Consider the following 17,905-nt stretch of genomic DNA (forward strand, 5'->3'; position numbering starts at 1 on the left):
TTGGGCCTGGCGGGGGGCCTGGCGGGGATGGGGGGCATGTTGGGCCTGGCGGGGGGCCTGGCGGGGATGGAGGGCATGTTGGGCCTGGCGGGGGGCCTGGCGGGGGGCATGGCGGGGATGGGGGGCATGTTGGGCCTGGCAGGGGACATGGTGGGGATGGGGGGCATGTTGGGCCTGGCAGGGGGGCATGGCGGGGGGCCTGGTGGGGATGGGGGGCATGTTGGGCCTGGCGGGGGGCCTGGCGGGGGGCCTGGCGGGGATGGGGGGCATGTTGGGCCTGGCGGGGGGCCTGGCGGGGGGCATGGCGGGGATGGGGGGCATGTTGGGCCTGGCGGGGGGCATGGCGGGGATGGGGGGCATGTTGGGCCTGGCGGGGGGCCTGGTGGGGATGGGGGGCATGTTGGGCCTGGCGGGGGGCCTGGCGGGGGGCCTGGCGGGGATGGGGGGCATGTTGGGCCTGGCGGGGGGCCTGGCGGGGGGCATGGCGGGGATGGGGGGCATGTTGGGCCTGGCGGGGGGGATGGCGGGGATGGGGGGCATGTTGGGCCTGGCGGGGGGACATGGCGGGGGGCCTGGCGGGGATGGGGGGCATGTTGGGCCTGGCAGGGGGCCTGGCGGGGATGGGGGGCATGTTGGGCCTGGCGGGGGCCTGGCGGGGATGGGGGGCATGTTGGGCCTGGCGGGGGGCATGGCGGGGATGGGGGGCATGTTGGGCCTGGCGGGGGGGCATGGCGGGGGGCCTGGCGGGGATGGGGGGCATGTTGGGCCTGCGGGGGGCCTGGCGGGGGGCCTGGCGGGGATGGGGGGCATGTTGGGCCTGGCGGGGGGCCTGGCGGGGGGCATGACGGGGATGGGGGGCATGTTGGGCCTGGCGGGGGGCATGGCGGGGATGGGGGGCATGTTGGGCCTGGCAGGGGGGCATGGCGGGGGCCTGGCGGGGATGGGGGGCATGTTGGGCCTGGCGGGGGGCCTGGCGGGGATGGGGGGCATGTTGGGCCTGGCGGGGGGCCTGGCGGGGATGGGGGGCATGTTGGGCCTGGCGGGGGCCTGGCGGGGGGCCTGGCGGGGATGGGGGGCATGTTGGGCCTGGCGGGGGGGCATGGCGGGGGGCCTGGCGGGGATGGGGGGCATGTTGGGCCTGGCGGGGGGCCTGGCGGGGATGGGGGGCATGCTGGGCCTGGCGGGGGGCCTGGCAGGGATGGGGGGCATGTTGGGCCTGGCGGGGGGCCTGGCGGGGGGCATGGCGGAGATGGGGGGCATGTTGGGCCTGGCGGGGGGCCTGGCGGGGATGGGGGGCATGTTGGGCCTGGCGGGGGGCCTGGCGGGGATGGGGGGCATTGGGCCACTGGCAATGAAAATGCAGACAAACTTGAACGTGGTATTTCTACCTCCCTGTACGTGTCACATAGGTCCGCGCCCATGAGAAGATCGGGATTTGGCGTGCCATCGCCAAGGAAGTCCGGACCCTGGGGGTCCACCATCGACGGGGCACCCACTGCTGCAAGAGGTGGGAGGACATCCGCCGCGGGACCAAGAAGACCGCCGAGTCTCTGCTGGGGATGGCCTCCCAACGTAGGCGGGGTGCCTGCCGTCAACTGACCCCCCTGATGTTCCGGATCCTGGCGGTGGCCTACCCTGATTTGGATGGGCGCGTGAGGGCAGCACAGCAGACACAAGGGGGTGAGTACAAGCATAATCTACTCTGTTGTCGCGCAGTGGAGGTGTCTGGGTGGGGGAGGAGGGCTGTGGGTCCCCCTAGGCCAGGGCGATATCTGTAGGCTGGGCACCCCCGTAAGCCCCTGTGTCCCCAGCCACCACCCTCAGTAGTGTGCCAGTACAGCCATCCCTGGGCCGTGTCATCCATGGGTGCAGTTGTCAACTCTAGGCGTGTAGGGCATGTTCCACGGAATGCGTAGCGGACCCCAAGTGCGCAACTTAGTGCAGGGGGCATCTGTGTCTGTCATGTCCGCTAACTGTACCGGTGATCCATGTACTCAAAATCTCTTTATTTCTCTCTCCCCCCCCCTTTTTGTTTGTCTTTCTGTGCTTGTGTGCATCAGCATCATCAGGCGGAGGGGAAGTGGCATCGGGGCAGGAGGGAGCTGCATCTCACATGGCCCAGGAGGGCCATGCCACAGAGTCTGACTGGACCAGTGAGACGGAGGGCGAGGGGAGCTCCACAACGGGGACGACTGGAGCCTGCAGCGACACGGACACGTCCTCGGAAGGGAGCTCCCTTGCGGTGGTGGCAACATCCGTGCCCCCCGCCATTACAGGTACAGCCGCCACCCAGCGCACCATCTCCGCCCTCCCAGCAGCCCCTCAGCGTTCGCCCCGTGCCCGCTCTGCCAGGAAGCCGGGCATCTCCTTCGCCCCAGGCACCTCAGGCCCTGCCCCTGTTACCCCCGCTGCCCTCAGTGAGGAGGTCATTGACCGCCTCCGAACGCTCATTGTTGGGCAGTCTACCCTTTTGAATGCCATCCAGGGGGTGGAGAGGGAGGTTCATCGCAGCAATGCGTACCTGGAGGGCATTCATTCGGGTCAGGCTGCCCATCAGCGATCGTTCCAGGCTCTGGCCTCAGCACTGACGGCAGCCATTTTCCCTGTCTCCTGCCTCCCTCTACTAACTCCCTCCTCCCAGTCTCCTGTTCCTCTGCCTGTCCCACCCACACCATCAGACCAGCCTGCACACACCTCAACACCCAAGAGCAGCTCATCCAAACATAAGCACCACAGATCACGCAGACATTCACACAAGCAACATTCCGATGCAGACATGCCAACAGTCACTACCACCTCTGTGACCCCCACCTCCTCGTCTCCCTCCTCCCTCCCTGTGACGTCTACACTCACACCTTCATTCACCTCACCATCAGCCAGTGTTTCCATCACCAGCACACCCTCCAGTACAGTCCGCACACGTGCAGTCACCACCCCCACTGCCATTTACACATCCCCTGTGTCCTCTCCCACTGTGTCTGTCACCCCCTCTTCCACACCACACAAACGCAGCCACCCACCCACCCAACAGCCATCCACCTCACGACAGCCTATCCCTCCTGCACCTGCACCCAAAGACAGCAAACGTGACTCACCTACAACCACATCCTCTCCCTCCACTCCCATTCCCACTGTACCTACCACTCTCCATTGTCCCAAGAAAATCTTTCTCGCTACTGCTAACTTCTTTCCTGACCCTGAGCCCCCCCCTCCTTCTCGTCGGGGTAAGAAGAGCACCTCAGCCACCACCAGCCCTGCAGCCCCCTTGACAAGGGTGCAGGGGTATTGGAGCCCACCAGCCCGCATGTCTGGATCTTCGCCCAGCAGCAAGGGGACAGGCAGCCCACCACCTGGGAAGAGGAGCAGAAGGCGGAAGGGCCGCCGCAGGAGCCCGGGTTCTATATCCCCCCAGGACACTAGCCAGCCACCGTCAACAGCCACAGCTCCAAAGGGAGGAAAGGGCCACAGACTCCCGACTAAGGAGGGCAAGGGCAGCAAGGCGGAGAAGTCAGGCAGTAGGCCTGCTGCCCATGGAGGACCCGTCACAGCTGCCCAGGAGGAGCCCACAACCCCCATAGCCGCTGCCCATGGAGGACCCGTCACAGCTGCCCAGGAGGAGCCCACAACCCCCATAGCCGCTGCCCAGGGAGGAACCGTCATAGCTGCCCAGGGAGAGCCCACCACCCCCATAGCCGCTGCCCAGGGAGGAACCGTCACAGCTGCCCAGGGAGAGCCCACCACCCCCATAGCCGCTGCCCAGGGAGGACCCAGCCCAGCTGGCCAGGAGGGCCCCACCACCCACAGCCCAGGTGGGCATTGAAGGAGCACCATCCCCGCTGCCCAGGAGGGCACCACCAGGCAATGAGCAGTTGGCCATAGAATGGCCGCCGTCTCCAGCACCGCTCCGCTGGGGACCGCCGTCTCAAGAACCGCTGAACTGGGCCCTTCAAGGCAAGAACCGCTGAACTGGGCCCTTCAAGGCAAGAACCGCTGAACTGGGCCCTTCCAGGCAAGAACCGCTGGCCCTTTGGCAGACGTGGCAGGGCAGGATCTGTCTCGGGCAGGGCTGCAGGATGTCCTCTGGCCAACATGCCTCCTCCAGTGGCAGTGGAGTCTGTTATGGACTGTTTGGACTGTGGCTTTGCACTCCCCAGGATGGCCCAGTGGGCAGGCCACCCACTGTATGGACTGAATGGACTGTGGCTTTGCTCTCCCCAGGATGGCCCAGTGGGCAGGCCACCCACTGTATGGACTGTATGGACTGTGGCTTTGCTCTCCCCAGGATGGCCCAGTGGGCAGGCCACCCACTGTATGGACTGTATGGACTGTGGCTTTGCTCTCCCCAGGATGGCCCAGTGGGCAGGCCACCCACTGTATGGACTGTATGGACTGTGGCTTTGCTCTCCCCAGGATGGCCCAGTGGGCAGGCCACCCACTGTATGGACTGTATGGACTGTGGCTTTGCTCTCCCCAGGATGGGCCAGTGGTCATGGAGTCCCCTCGTGGATCTGGCGTTGTGTACTCAAGTGGCTGAGGTGCCCCCCCTTCCCTTCCCCCTGAGGTGCCTGTCCTTTTTTCTTTCTGATCCCCCTGCAGTGTTCTCTCCGTGGAGTTCTTGTCGTGGGACTGGGCCTTGCCCTTTTGCTCAGGACCCCTGTGGTCCACGGACAGTGGTTGGACTACATATAGTAGATGTATATATTTTGTACATAGTTTATTTATTTATTTGGATTACTGCTGTCCATTTTTCAATATATCTGCCCGTTTAAGATCTCTTCTTTTGGTCTTTGCATTATTTCGGAGGGGGGGTTTGTGGGTTGTGACAGTGATCTGTGGGAATGCATTGATGTGTGTGTTGTAGTGGGTGTGGGTGGGTGGGTGTATGCCGGTAATCTTTTCCCTCCCCTGTGTCGTAGGTGCAGTACTCACCGATGTCTTCCGCGCCGCCGGGCGTGCTCCTGGTACAGGAGCAGGTATAGGAGTGCTGGGATGACCTGTAACTCGGGTTCCATACTGCCGGAATCTCGCGTGGAGTATGTGGAGGTGAGCGTTTTCCCGTTCGTAGTCTGTTTCCGCCGTGTTTTTATCGGCGGGGCTCCCGCCCCGGAACAGGTGGCGGATTGGTGGGTCGTTATCGGGTAGGCGGTACATTGTCTCCCGCCGGGCTGTTGGCGGTGACCGCCAGTCTGTCTGTTTGTACCGCCGTGGCGGTCGGAGTGTTGAAGCGGCGGTCTCTGTTGGCGGTAACCACCAGGGTCAGAATTCCATTTTTTGGACCGCCAGCCTGTCGGCGGTATGGTCGCGTGGATATACATCTTCTGAAAACAAGAGATGCTTTTTTCTGGGAGTAAAAATGTACTACGCTTTCAGTGTCTGATGGGTCAATGCAGTCCCTATGTGCAGTATCTTTGCTCATAATGGTATATCACATGTTGTCCAATGTTGATACATTTCTCCTGTAAATAGGTGTGCAGAGGTGGTTTAATTACACACCAGGTCCATTGCTGCATCATTGCATTTAATCATGTTTTTATTGGTGATACACACAATGCAGGGGGCTATTATGGAGTTCATTTAGGTATTATTTTTTATAAGGTACCTTACACATACACTTTGACCGTGGGCTTGCACTTCATGTGTCATTTCTCTGACTTACTTTAGACACACACTCTGTATGGAATGGCTGTTGTCAGACAGGGAGTGCAGGGTACACATCATTGCACAATGATGCGATGTGACACTAAACCATTGCCTGCACTCCCCTCCCCTATTTACAACTAGGGACTTACAGCTTGATTGGTTTCAGGCGTACCAATTATATCCCATGATTTAGTTCTAAATTGGTGGTAGTCATGCTCTATTATCTACTAGGGACTTACAGCTTGATTGGTTTCATGCATACCCATTATATCCTATGATTTGGTTGTAAATTGGTGGTAGTCTTGCCCTATTATCTACTAAGGACCTATAGGACACTGTGATATGTGGTTTTCATGTCTTCTGTCTGTGTTGTTACACCTCATTAGTAGAATTAGGTACAGGTACATGTGTTGCAACCTTGGATTCAAAGAGTGTCAATGACAACATGCCTCACTCATACTTGTTACTGCTGGGCTATCACACTAGGGGATTTCCTAACAGTTGGAGTGTGAGGTAAAGTCACATACACATTGTGTACATTTGTGTTTGGTCTCAAATTGCTAGAGTGGTGTGTTGTTGTCTCTATCTGAAATTTTGTGATGCTTCTGAGACATTTCATATACCTTGTGCGGTGTAGATGTCTGTTGTCACTTGACTGCCACAGTTTGCACCTTTGAAATTACATCCTTATCTTCCACATCCACACTATCCACTTCCTTCATGCATGTCACAGTGTATGTCTTGACACAAAACTTGATCATACAAACTTGTTGACCTCCAGGTCTTTCACTATTTCCTGTGGCATTTCCATTGTACGCATGAATGGTGGCTGAACCCCACACAATTACAAAATTTAACCACAACACTTGTGCAGTCTGTGAGTGACTACCACAAAGTGGCTGGGGCCGTTGAGTAGAGGAGTGTTCCAAATGTCTTTCAAAATGTGTGGGTTTCACTGGTGTACTCCCACACAGCTGCAGCCAACATCCTTTGTCAGAAGGATAATGATTTGGGATAGCATTTATTACAAGTTGTGACAGATATGGATGCAACATGCTTGTGGTCATATGTCTGAGTCCTGTGTTACAAAAACATATTTCCATGGATTTGGGACATTACTTCTCATACTTTTACATACCTGTAAGAAGACATCTGACTTGAGTGTGAAAGGGCTAGACATTGAGGTGCTGTGCCTTCTGTATTTCCTTCACTATTTGTTAAACATGTTTGCCACTGAGGGGTGCGTTGGCAGTTGTAAGTTGTGATGCCAGTCAGATATAAAATTGTGACATAGCTCACAGTGCGTCTTTTATGCTGGCACTGACTACTACTGTCCTACCCTTAAAAAGTTTCAGCTGTCATGTTTCATTCTGACAGACTTGTGCAATTTGAGTGCAGCTATATTTATATGGCAGTGTAATCGTTTTTCTTGCACATTTCTTCTGCAGTGCAGTTTGTGTGTATGTTGGGAGTTTGTGTGTATGTTGAGAGTCCTAGAGTATGTGAGTCTTTGTCTGACAACATTTGAAGGCTACTCATGGTATGAGAATTGTGGATGATTAACAGTTGCATACTAATGTAATAAATTACTCCAGGACAACTGTGATAGAAAGTGATTTATTTACAGCAATGGCACATAGTGAAGATACTTTGTCAGAAGCCAAGAAAAAAAAGAACTAATGCTGCCCCTCTGCATGTCCCAGCAGCAGTATTGAGTAGTCCTCCTTCACGTGGTGAGGCATCTTTGTCCTCATCTTCCTCCCGGGAGGCCTCCACCTGCTCCTTCAAGGGCACACTGGTCCTCATACATATATTAAGCAATATTGCACACACATCTATGATTTTGCACCCAAGTGGTGGTGAGTACAACAGTTTGCCTCCAGATTAATCCAGGCATCTGAAGTAGCCCTTTAGTATGCCAAATGTCCTCTCCACCACATTCCTGGTCTTTTTGTGTGCCTCACTTTATGCCTTCTCAGAGTCCCTTTGTGGGCTAGCAAATGGGGTAATCACCCACTGTTGGATGCCATATGCCTGGTCTGCTGCAATGGGAGAGGGGAGAAGGTTGTTAGACTTGCCCTTGTGTATCAATTCTACTGGTCTGGCACAGTTTTGGAGCATGAGTTAGATGTTGACACTTACATGTATGAATGTATGTATGTATGTATTTCATATTTATAAAGCGCATTCCAGCCAAGGCATCGAAGCGCTAGGAACAAGAGTGAGAGAGCCACGGGGCAAGGCAAAAGAAGAGGCGTGTCCATAACTACTGTGGAAAAAGCCAAGTTTTAATCTTCTTTCTGAAAGCCAAGAGATCATGTTCTTTCCTCAAAGTAGGAGGGAGCATATTCCAGGATTTAGCTGCAGCCATCGTAAATGCCTTATCTCCCCATCTGGCCTTCCGAGTCCGCAATACGTAGGCCAAATTGGAGTTAGCAGATCTAAGCTGGCGGCTGTGAATATACCAGCGAAGCTCCGAGTTCAAATGTTCCGAGCTGCTGGTAAATAGAGCTTTATGTGTTAAACACATTGGGGGTCATTACGACCTCGGCGGTCTTGTAAAAAGACCGCCGAGGCCGCGGGAGACAGAATACCGCCATTGCCGGCGGTATTCCTGGCTCCCTATTATGACATTTCTGCTGGGCCAGCGGACGGTAACAGTGTTACCGTCCGCTGGCCCAGCAGAAATGTCACATCAACATTGCTGGCGGCTCGTAATAGAGCTGGCGACAATGCTGATGTGCAGCGGATGCAGTAGCACCCGTCGCGCATTTCATGCCTGAAATTCGGGCAGTGAAATGCGCGACGGGGCTATGCCTGGGGGCCCCTGCACTGCCCATACCAAGAGCATGGGCAGTGCAGTGGCCCCCAGGGGCACACCAAGTCCCCTTACCGCCAGCCTTTCAATGGCGGTGTCTACCGCCACGGACAGGCTGGCGGTCGGGGACTCATAATCCCCAGGGCAGCGGTGCTTGCACCGCTGCCCTGGGGATTATGACCGCCAGGCGGAGTCCTGGCGGGATATTAGAGGGGCCGGCGGTATGGCCGTGGCAATTCCGCCACGTCATAATTTCTGGCGGAACACCGCCAGCCTGTTGGCGGTGTTACCGCCACCTTACCACCGGCCGCCAGGGTCGTAATGACCCCCATTGTCTTGAAGATGATACGTTTCTCCACAGGTAACCAATGTAATTGCCTCAAAGTAGCACTGGCCGAGGTGGAACAGGGAAGATTGAGTGTTAAACGAGCCGCAGTATTCTGGATCAATTGAAGTTTGCTGAGTGACAGCTTGTCAATATTAAGCAAAAGTGCATTGCAGTTATCTATTTTCGAGATTACTAAAGCAAGAGATACCATTATTCGGACCTTCTCCTGTAGATAGGGAAATATTTGTTTCAACACTTTTAGTATCCAGATACAGGTTTTAGTGATAGAATTAACTTGTGGCTTAAAGGATAAAGCAGTGTCAAAGATGACCCCCAGATTCTTAGTAGAGCCAATCGGAACATGTAGGTCTCCACACATAGATGGCCACCAGCGGGCGCTCATAAATTTCTACTGGAGCCAAAAAGAAGAATTTCCGTTTTGCCACTGTTCATTTTGAGCCAATTCCTGCCCATCCATCTATTAATCTCAGTCATACATTGGTTAAAACGGTCAGCGACTTCTTCCCGATTCCCATGAATAGGGATGATCAATTGGGTATCATCCGCATAAGAGGTGGTAAAAAAAATAAATGAGGGAATCAGTCTGGCCAATGGAGTCATATACAAATTAAACAGGGTGGGACTGAGTGAAGAGCCCTGAGTTACACCGCCAAGTGGAAGGAAACACCCCTGAGGTCAAAACCTCCTGGAATATGGAGACAAGAGCAGTAGAGACTAAGGACCATATTTATACTTTTTTAGCGCCGCATTTGCATAATTTTTTGATGCAACAGTGGCGCAAACTTACAAAATACAATTAGATTTTGTAAGTTTGCGCCTAAATCCGGAACAAGCTGTAAAACATGAGCTGGACAAGGATCACTAGGTGACCCAGATTTAATGGTTGTCAAGAGGCTGAAAGTTTGTCAATGTAAGGCTGTCATCTCTTATAAAATTATTCGGAGATTCAGGTAACTCACATATGTCCACGGATTGTGGAAAATCCACCTGGATGTGTATAATTTTATTTTCAAAATACGCTGCCACCTTATTTCAGAAATCTTGAGAATTCTCAAAATCTGTGGGCATGTCAGAAGTGGAAAGAGAACCTACTATTCTGAAAAGCTCTGTAGGAGTATTAATAGCTTCCTCAATTCTGCTTGAATAATAATCTGATTTAGCAACATTAATAGCTTTTTTATACAGACTAAGAGTAATTCTAAGTTTTGCCTTTTCTGTGGGAGTAGGGTCTAACCTCCATTTCCGTTCTTGTTGATGGTATTTCCTCTGCCAGTTTTTGAGATTGTTCGTAAACCACGGGCAGTTGGCCTTTTTCCTCCCCAAGAGCCGGGGTGGTTTACAGGGGGCCAGCTGATCCATGACTACTCGAATTCCCTGATTGAATCTCTCTGAGGCCGGTAGGGGGAGGTCCTCAGCAGCTTTCCAGCCTGAGACCAAAGCCGTTTTAGTTGGGACACTTTAATGTTATTCCAGTGCCTAACCGGCTTCAAGGGGAGAGGGTTAACTATCTGAGAGACAGATGGATTGGTTGGTCTAAAACTAAGGAGATGGTGATCAGTCCAATCTAAAGCCCTATTGTCTGTAATAACAAAGTCATTGTTAAGGACAAATATTCCATCAAGTATATGACCAACCCTACGAGTGGCTGACGTAACTTTAAGATTCCAGTCAAGGCCTCCCATAAGATCAAGAAAATCAGTAACGTAGGGGTCCTGGCTATCATCGAAATGAATGTTAAAATGCCCCAGAACTATAGCTCTGGGATTCATAGTTAATGGCTCAATGATAGATGGCCAAAGTTGTAAAAAAGTAGAATAGGGCCCCGGGGCTCTGTAAATTAACAGCCCTTCAAAAAGTGTAGTATTTCTCTGACAGATTTTAAAGAGGCACCCTCACAAATTACTGATGGCACCCTTAGAGGTTCCCAACAGCAGCTAAGAGTGGATCTAAAAATCAAAGCCAGTCCAGCCCCCCTCCCCGTAGTTCTATTCAATCTTTAAAAAAAAGTATCCGGGGGGATTGCTACAGTAAAATCGGGGCATGAATCTGCCTTAGCCTAAGTTTCCGTGACAGACAATCGAAATTGTCCTAGCCGATTAAATCAAGTATTTCAATCTTGTGTTTAATCAACAAACGCGTGTTAATCAGAGCATAGGTCATGGTATTAGTGTCAGAAGGCTTTATATCTTTATAATACTCTTGTATCACTTGAGGTGGACAAAGAGAAGGAGGAGAGGAGGTGAAATCAGAAACTGGCCTAAAAGACCAATGACAATGTACACATCTCAAACCTTCTAACCTTCTAACTTACTGGGGAAAACCTTTGTCCTGTGTTTACACTTCTGCTTACCTTCCAATGCAAGAAGTGTGTGAGAAGAGTAGGAAATAAAATTATTTGGAGGCCGGTGAGAGGTATAGCCTCCGGCCCCCGGGCCCGAACTGATGCGGACGGGCCCAGACAGGCTTGCCTTAGACGTGCCTTTGGCGTGCCAGCAGTGCGCCCGGGCCTGTGTGGCCGCATCTCGGCTGAATAAATAAGAGCCGGTTCGGGCCCCCCGTGACCTCAGATTAGCAGCTAGACTGCTAACCTCTAAACTCCCAAGATGGAGTGTCACAGAAAAATTAGGGGGAGGGCTCTGACAGGCGCACACACCCTGTGGGGAATTTTCAGAAAAGCAGGAAGCAACATGGTGAAAGAAAATGCTGACCGCATTGTTAACAAAGGAAAAGCACCCCCCAGAGCCCACAAGCCTGCAAAAGTACATGCTAACAGGTACTCCGTACTTCCAATATTAAAACGGAGGATAAAAGTAGATTTAAGAACAAGTTAGAAAGGCCTCAAACGATTAACAACACTCTGACCAAGTAAAAGACCAAATCACTTTCAGTAATGGTTCCAAAAAGTAGGAGAAACAGACACTCACACAATGTTCCGGCCACGTTGTATGGTTTCCTATATGCATCCACAACTATATTGGTGTGTAGTGGCACTCCTTCCAGTTGTGTGTGCACCCTAAGGGGCTGATTGTGTCATTTAAATGGCTTTACAGTTCACCTATGTAGGATATGTATGATGTAGATGCTGGTAGATGAAGTAAATTGTTACAAGTGACCTATAAAAGAGCCATGTTGTGTGAGTTTGATCCCTTTGTGTGTGTTTTGTGCCATGTGACAGGTTTTGTGCTGTGTGTGTAGCATGTAAAACACAGCTCCCTTGGGCGTGGAACTCTTCTCCTGTCAAAATAACAAATTTCCATATTTTGTGACTCACCTGCATGTGTGTGTGTATGTGTGTGTGTGCATCATGCAAAGTGTGACATAGTAGATTGGAATGTATTGGCATGTTTGTGATTTTTGGGGTAACCCCTGTGGCACAGGATGTGATAGGAATTCTCTTGAAATCCCACACTACACCACTGGGACGTATCAGCAGTGTGCCATGACTACTATATATGGAGCATTGCTGTCCTCAGCCACTGTGCTTGTTCAACTGCCAAGTTGCAACACAGGCACCCTGGCACCTAGATATCATGATGCCTGCATTGCAGGTGTGGTTGTTTGTGTTCAAGACTGTCACCTTTTCTGCACATGACATTACAATGTAGACAATTGGCTAATTCTATGTGTGCAGTAGACTGGTGTACACAGTGGGAGATGTAAATAATTTAAAGAGAAAATTGTGTGAACTTTTTGCACACTACTATTTTCACCCTATGATGCGCTTAATTTGTGTTGTTGCCTCAAGTGTACATATAGCTATATATGCGTTCCTTCCAATCCAAATATGCAATATATCATATGGTGGCAGACCCACATCATGACCCAATGTAAGGCCCTTCCACACTCAAGGGTGGATGTGATACAGCTATGTTGACACAGCTGCTTAAAGAGCCAATTGAGTTGTTGAACACCACCTTGTGAATGCAGGGCTGGAAATATTTTACTGGATCATTATTGTGAATGCCACTCAAGGGGCAGTAGGGTATTATACAATGGTCCTTATGTTTGGAAGGCGTGTATTGTAAGTTTGCTGTGATGCATGTTGCATGTCTGTTGCTGATTGTTGATTCATGTGTCCCTATCCATGTGTGGGAGTGTTGTGTATGTACAGTTTGCGCCATGTGTGTTGTGTATTGTAGGTGTTAAGTGACAGCTGATGGCTTCCTTAATAGTAGGGCATTGCCCTATTGTCCATCCTGGAAGTGTTTGTTGATGGTGGAATGCCGTAAGATGTAGGCATCATGCACACTTCCAGGATACTTGTCCAGCACATTGGTGAATAGTCCCTTGTGATGCACAATGGCCTGCACATTGAGAGAATGGTGTGATTTCTGTTTCTGTTTGTGAGTCTCTGGTAGAGACTTGTAAATATTGGTCATGTTATGAGGGTAACAAGACCAGTGTTGACTGTAGAAAATGTCAATGTTTTTAGCAATCTCACATACATGTGTACAATGTTCATGTGTTGTTTGGACTCATTGTAGGTAGTCACTGAATTGGAAAAACACGGGATCCTCAGATGACTTGTGTGAGGGCTGAAGCTTGTCCATACATCCTTGTCAAACCACATTTTATCTTGTCACACATTCACTGTCAGGGAAGGACCTGTAACTGTCCATAATGTAATTCAACCTGCTTCACAAGGTGTGAAGCATTAGTCAGTGCTGACAGAAATACACAGTGTATAATAGGTGTTTGACATCGATTCTTCCACATATGAGATGGTGGCGCTGTGTGCTGTATAGCTACATGCAAAGATTATGTTTTTGACCACTAAATTAAGTATGCTAAACATTGTGCTAGACATGATGATAGTCTTGGATTCTTTCCTCAGTTGTGGCACAAGGAACCTGATATAGAGCTCTGTTGATATGTGGAATGTCTCAGCCTCCTCTGTGTGACATGTGTGACTGGTGTTCCCATCAACCTCCCATGACATATGTTTGACAGACCTTTTCCATGTAGCATGTGGTCAGACAATATCCCTGCCAGAGGAGGCACAAACTGTTGTGTGGTACTCTTTGCTCAGATTTAATTTGTACATGCAATAAGACCATGGGTCTATGTTGTATGAATGAGGGTCAAAGAAGAGCTATCCCACACAATGGGTATTACATACCATGGACACATGGATGCTATCTCTGATAATAGTTGATAATAGTGTCATCATCCTTAGGAGATGAAAAAGGATATTGCTTATCTGTTGGTCCACAGTTGATACCTGACACATCCTGAATAAGTTCAATTTCTAGGAAGCTTTAATATGGGCCAAATTTGCCATACTTTGTCCCTAAAACCAGATTATTTAAATGTCTACATCAATGTCATAGCTTTGCAGTTGCCTGTTTTCACTGCATGTCTGTTTGTCATGTGCCTGACAGACAGTAGCCTAACATGTCTTCTTTTTCATGCAGCTGCCAACATGACCCCTGAAGAAAAGTGCAATTTCTCACTAAGGGTTGAGCATTATCGCCACATCAGGCAGGTCTACAGGGGGTACAGGAAGATGGAGGCCATCTATGACCGGGAAAAGGACTCAGGGAAGTGGAAGGCCTTCCCACTAGAGGGACAAGGAAGTGACATTGTGGGCTCCGCCACCCAACCAGCAGTCAGGTCTGCATCAAGAGATGTAGGGGGACCATCTGGAGCAGAGCCATCCTCTGAACCTATGCCACTGAATGTCCAGCCACCACCTGCAGGATCATTGCCAGGGCAACACCATGTAGAGCCACCCTACATACAAGATCTGCACACAGAACTGGCAGATCAGAATACAGACTTGCCAGGTTAGAACATATGGCGGAACAGGTCTTCGGTATCGTAAAGGACATACAGGCCAACTAGGGGAAGAAATTATGTAAAGGACTTGTGATTTTGACTGTTTTCCATGGTCAAAATGTAAAATGTTATTGTTTGGGGTTTTCTTAGTTAGTATGGGTAAGTTAGTTTAGCGTGGGTATATTTAGGTTATAGTTGTTCTTTGTTTGGTGGGTGGGGTTAGATGGGCACCTGGGTGTTAGTGGGGGGTAGGTGGCAGATGTTTTAGGTCAATGTTCCATGTTAAAGTTAAAAAAATAATATATATATATATATATATATATATATATATATATATATATATATATATATATTTTGAAAAAATACAAAAAATATATCTTTATTTAGCATATATGTATAGTTAGTCAATGTTTTGGTTTAGTCACTGTTGTCTTTGTCAATGGATGTGATTAATGGGGGTGGGAGTTCATGTTCAGTTGTGGGGTCTGATGTTCAGAATAGGTTAGGCTAAGCTAAGATAGTTGTAGTTATAAGATAGGATACGTTAGGTTAGGTTAGCATAGTTTAGTTAGGTATTATAATTAGTGAGTTGTTATTTGAAATAAAATTGTAGTAAAATAAATATTGTTGTACCATATAGCTTCCTCTCTATCATGTCTATTGTTTAGGTGATAGCATGTCATCTTTCAGGTAAATATTGGTACAATCCATTGACCTGAGCAGTAGTACTTTGTGACATATATGGAAAATGTGTATCACCTGTGCTGAGCTTCCTGTCAGGTGGCCAAGAGTGTGATGTCAGCTGGTGAAGACTAATTTCTGCAAGATATGTGTCACTCTGTTTGTGGATGGATGCACATCCTGACACAAGTATTATGATGTTAACATACAATGTGGGTTGAAGTTATGTGACTTGCACTGTTAATTGAATAATTGTCAGTGGATTCCCCCTACATCAATGTTTTGGGACAGGGTCACTCATGCCTGGTCCTCACAATTTTACACATGCGTTATGTTATTGTCATATAGATGGTGTGATGTAACTAACAGACTTGCATTCCTCACCCTCATATGTTGTATTTGTGGTCAGGTGTCATGACACACACATGGTACAGGGCACATGCCATGCTTGGATGGCTCATGTATTACTTGGTTCTCCTCACAGTTCTCAGTCACCTTAATCATATTGCATTCAGTATATGTGGCATTGTTCCAGACATATTTACACATATATCCATTTGGGAGGTACTTAGGCCCATATTTATACTTTTTTTGCTCCGCATTTGCATAATTTTTTGACACAAAAGCGGCGCAAACGTACAAAATATAATTGTATTTTGTAAGTTTGCACCACTTTTGCGTTAAAAAGTGACGCAAATGTGGCGCAAAAAAAGTATAAATATGGGCCTTAGTGGTATATGTGCAATGGAATGACACCACTATGCTGAAATGTATTGTGACAATGCTGTGGTGATGATTTTTTACACATATGTAGTAATGGGCACTTTGGCACTGTGGATGCCACAAGCCAAATGTATAGGTGTAGCTCCCCTGCAGCAGGGTGATGCAGTAGAGGGGCATTCAGTGGGTGATGATTAGGCCATACCCAAACAGAAATCATGACCTTTAACACAGCATCAGCCATACCTTGATATGTGCATCTGAGGCAAAGGATAATTTACTCACACCAGCTGAAGGGTGTGGTTTGCATGACACATTTATCAGAAAGACAATTCTTGCTTCACAGATTGGCTTTTACTATGTATGCCCAGTTTTCCTACACACATGGGGAGTTCAAAGATACAATGTAGACTTTTGTTGTTTTGAAAGGTACACCTTCCTGCACATACTGCAACAAACCCTTGCAGGCCTGCCACACATTGCAGCATGGCGCTAAGATGCCAGCATTGGGCTGGGCTGTTTATCATACACATTAGCTACTGTAGGCACATACTTTGTGTTTGCTCTATTTCATATGTCCTCACCCTGCACTTTGTATAAGGCACACCTCAGTATATTAACTTCACTTGTAGACATGCACATCTCCATTTCTATGTTCATATCTCTGCATTGTTCCAAAATCACATGATGTTTTCTGATCAAATACTTTCGACCTCAAACACAGATTGACACTGACCATGTGTAACATGCATTTATGTACATTTCCAAATGTGATGTATTGATTTAGTTCATTCCACAGGAGATAAATTCCATAAAATGTCCTGATTCATTGGACGCCCAACAAGACACAAGAAGTAGGGGAACTCATAATGAAACATGTGAGGAATAGGAATGGTTCAGTCAGGAGGTGGTCACATTGCCATTAGGTAGGATGGGGCATAGGATGGGGCACAGAGACAGTCCATAGATCTGATTGGTCAACAGTGGGTAAGATAAGTGGGGACGTAGATTGTTTTAGCGACACTTCCACGATCTTGAACACAGAGCTAAAGTTAACATGTGCATGAGCCACAGATTGTAGTTACCTGGATGTCTTATGAGTGAAAATTATTTGTTCCACATCAACATCCTCTGATGTGTGCGATGCCTCCTGTGCCAGGGATTGTGCTGGAGTTGATGTTGAGGGAGGTACACACATCACGGGCAGAAAAAGTGGAATCATGGGTCCCAGCCGCTGTCATCTGTGGGAAAATTAAAGGCATCACTGTAGCAAGGAGGAACTGCTGGTTTCTCAAGACAGCAACAACGTCACAATGGTAGGTAGCCAAGTACTCCTTGATGGATATCAGCTCCTGCTGCATGGACTGCATGACAGTGAGCATTTCCCCTCACCCTGTTGGCAACCTCGCTGGTGCCACTTTGGTAGGGCATTTGTTTGTGCAAGGGACTGCTTCAGTTCACGCAGCGGGGAGTGAGTGCCTCTAATGGCAACTGAGTTGACCCTATCAGGACTAAGGCACTTCTGTACTTCAGCTAAACTACCTGCCATGGTCTCCATCCCCACCTGCACATTTTGTGCAAGCTCCCACTGGACTCCTACTGCTTGTTTTTGGAAAACTATGTCTGGGTACTGGGAGTCCACAGCTGTATGTGAGCTGTCAGGTGGTGTGTGTGCTCTTTTGGGTGAGTCATGTGGAGACCCCGCAACGCTGTGTGTCCTCCCTGCAACCGGAGATGGTGACCAGATGGAACCTAGGATCTACTGGATGGTAGCTAGCTGGTCATCAAGATCATTGTGGAAGTCTAGGGCAAGCAGCTGGCCAGGAGGGATTTCTTATGTCTCTGCAATGAGATAAAGATATGTCCTGTACTAGCTATTATATTTAGTCCAAAGTAGAAATGTTACTTTGCCTAATTTA

The sequence above is a fragment of the Pleurodeles waltl genome, chromosome 1_2 (assembly GCF_031143425.1).
Source record: "Pleurodeles waltl isolate 20211129_DDA chromosome 1_2, aPleWal1.hap1.20221129, whole genome shotgun sequence".
In the NCBI taxonomy this organism is placed as follows: domain Eukaryota; kingdom Metazoa; phylum Chordata; class Amphibia; order Caudata; family Salamandridae; genus Pleurodeles; species Pleurodeles waltl.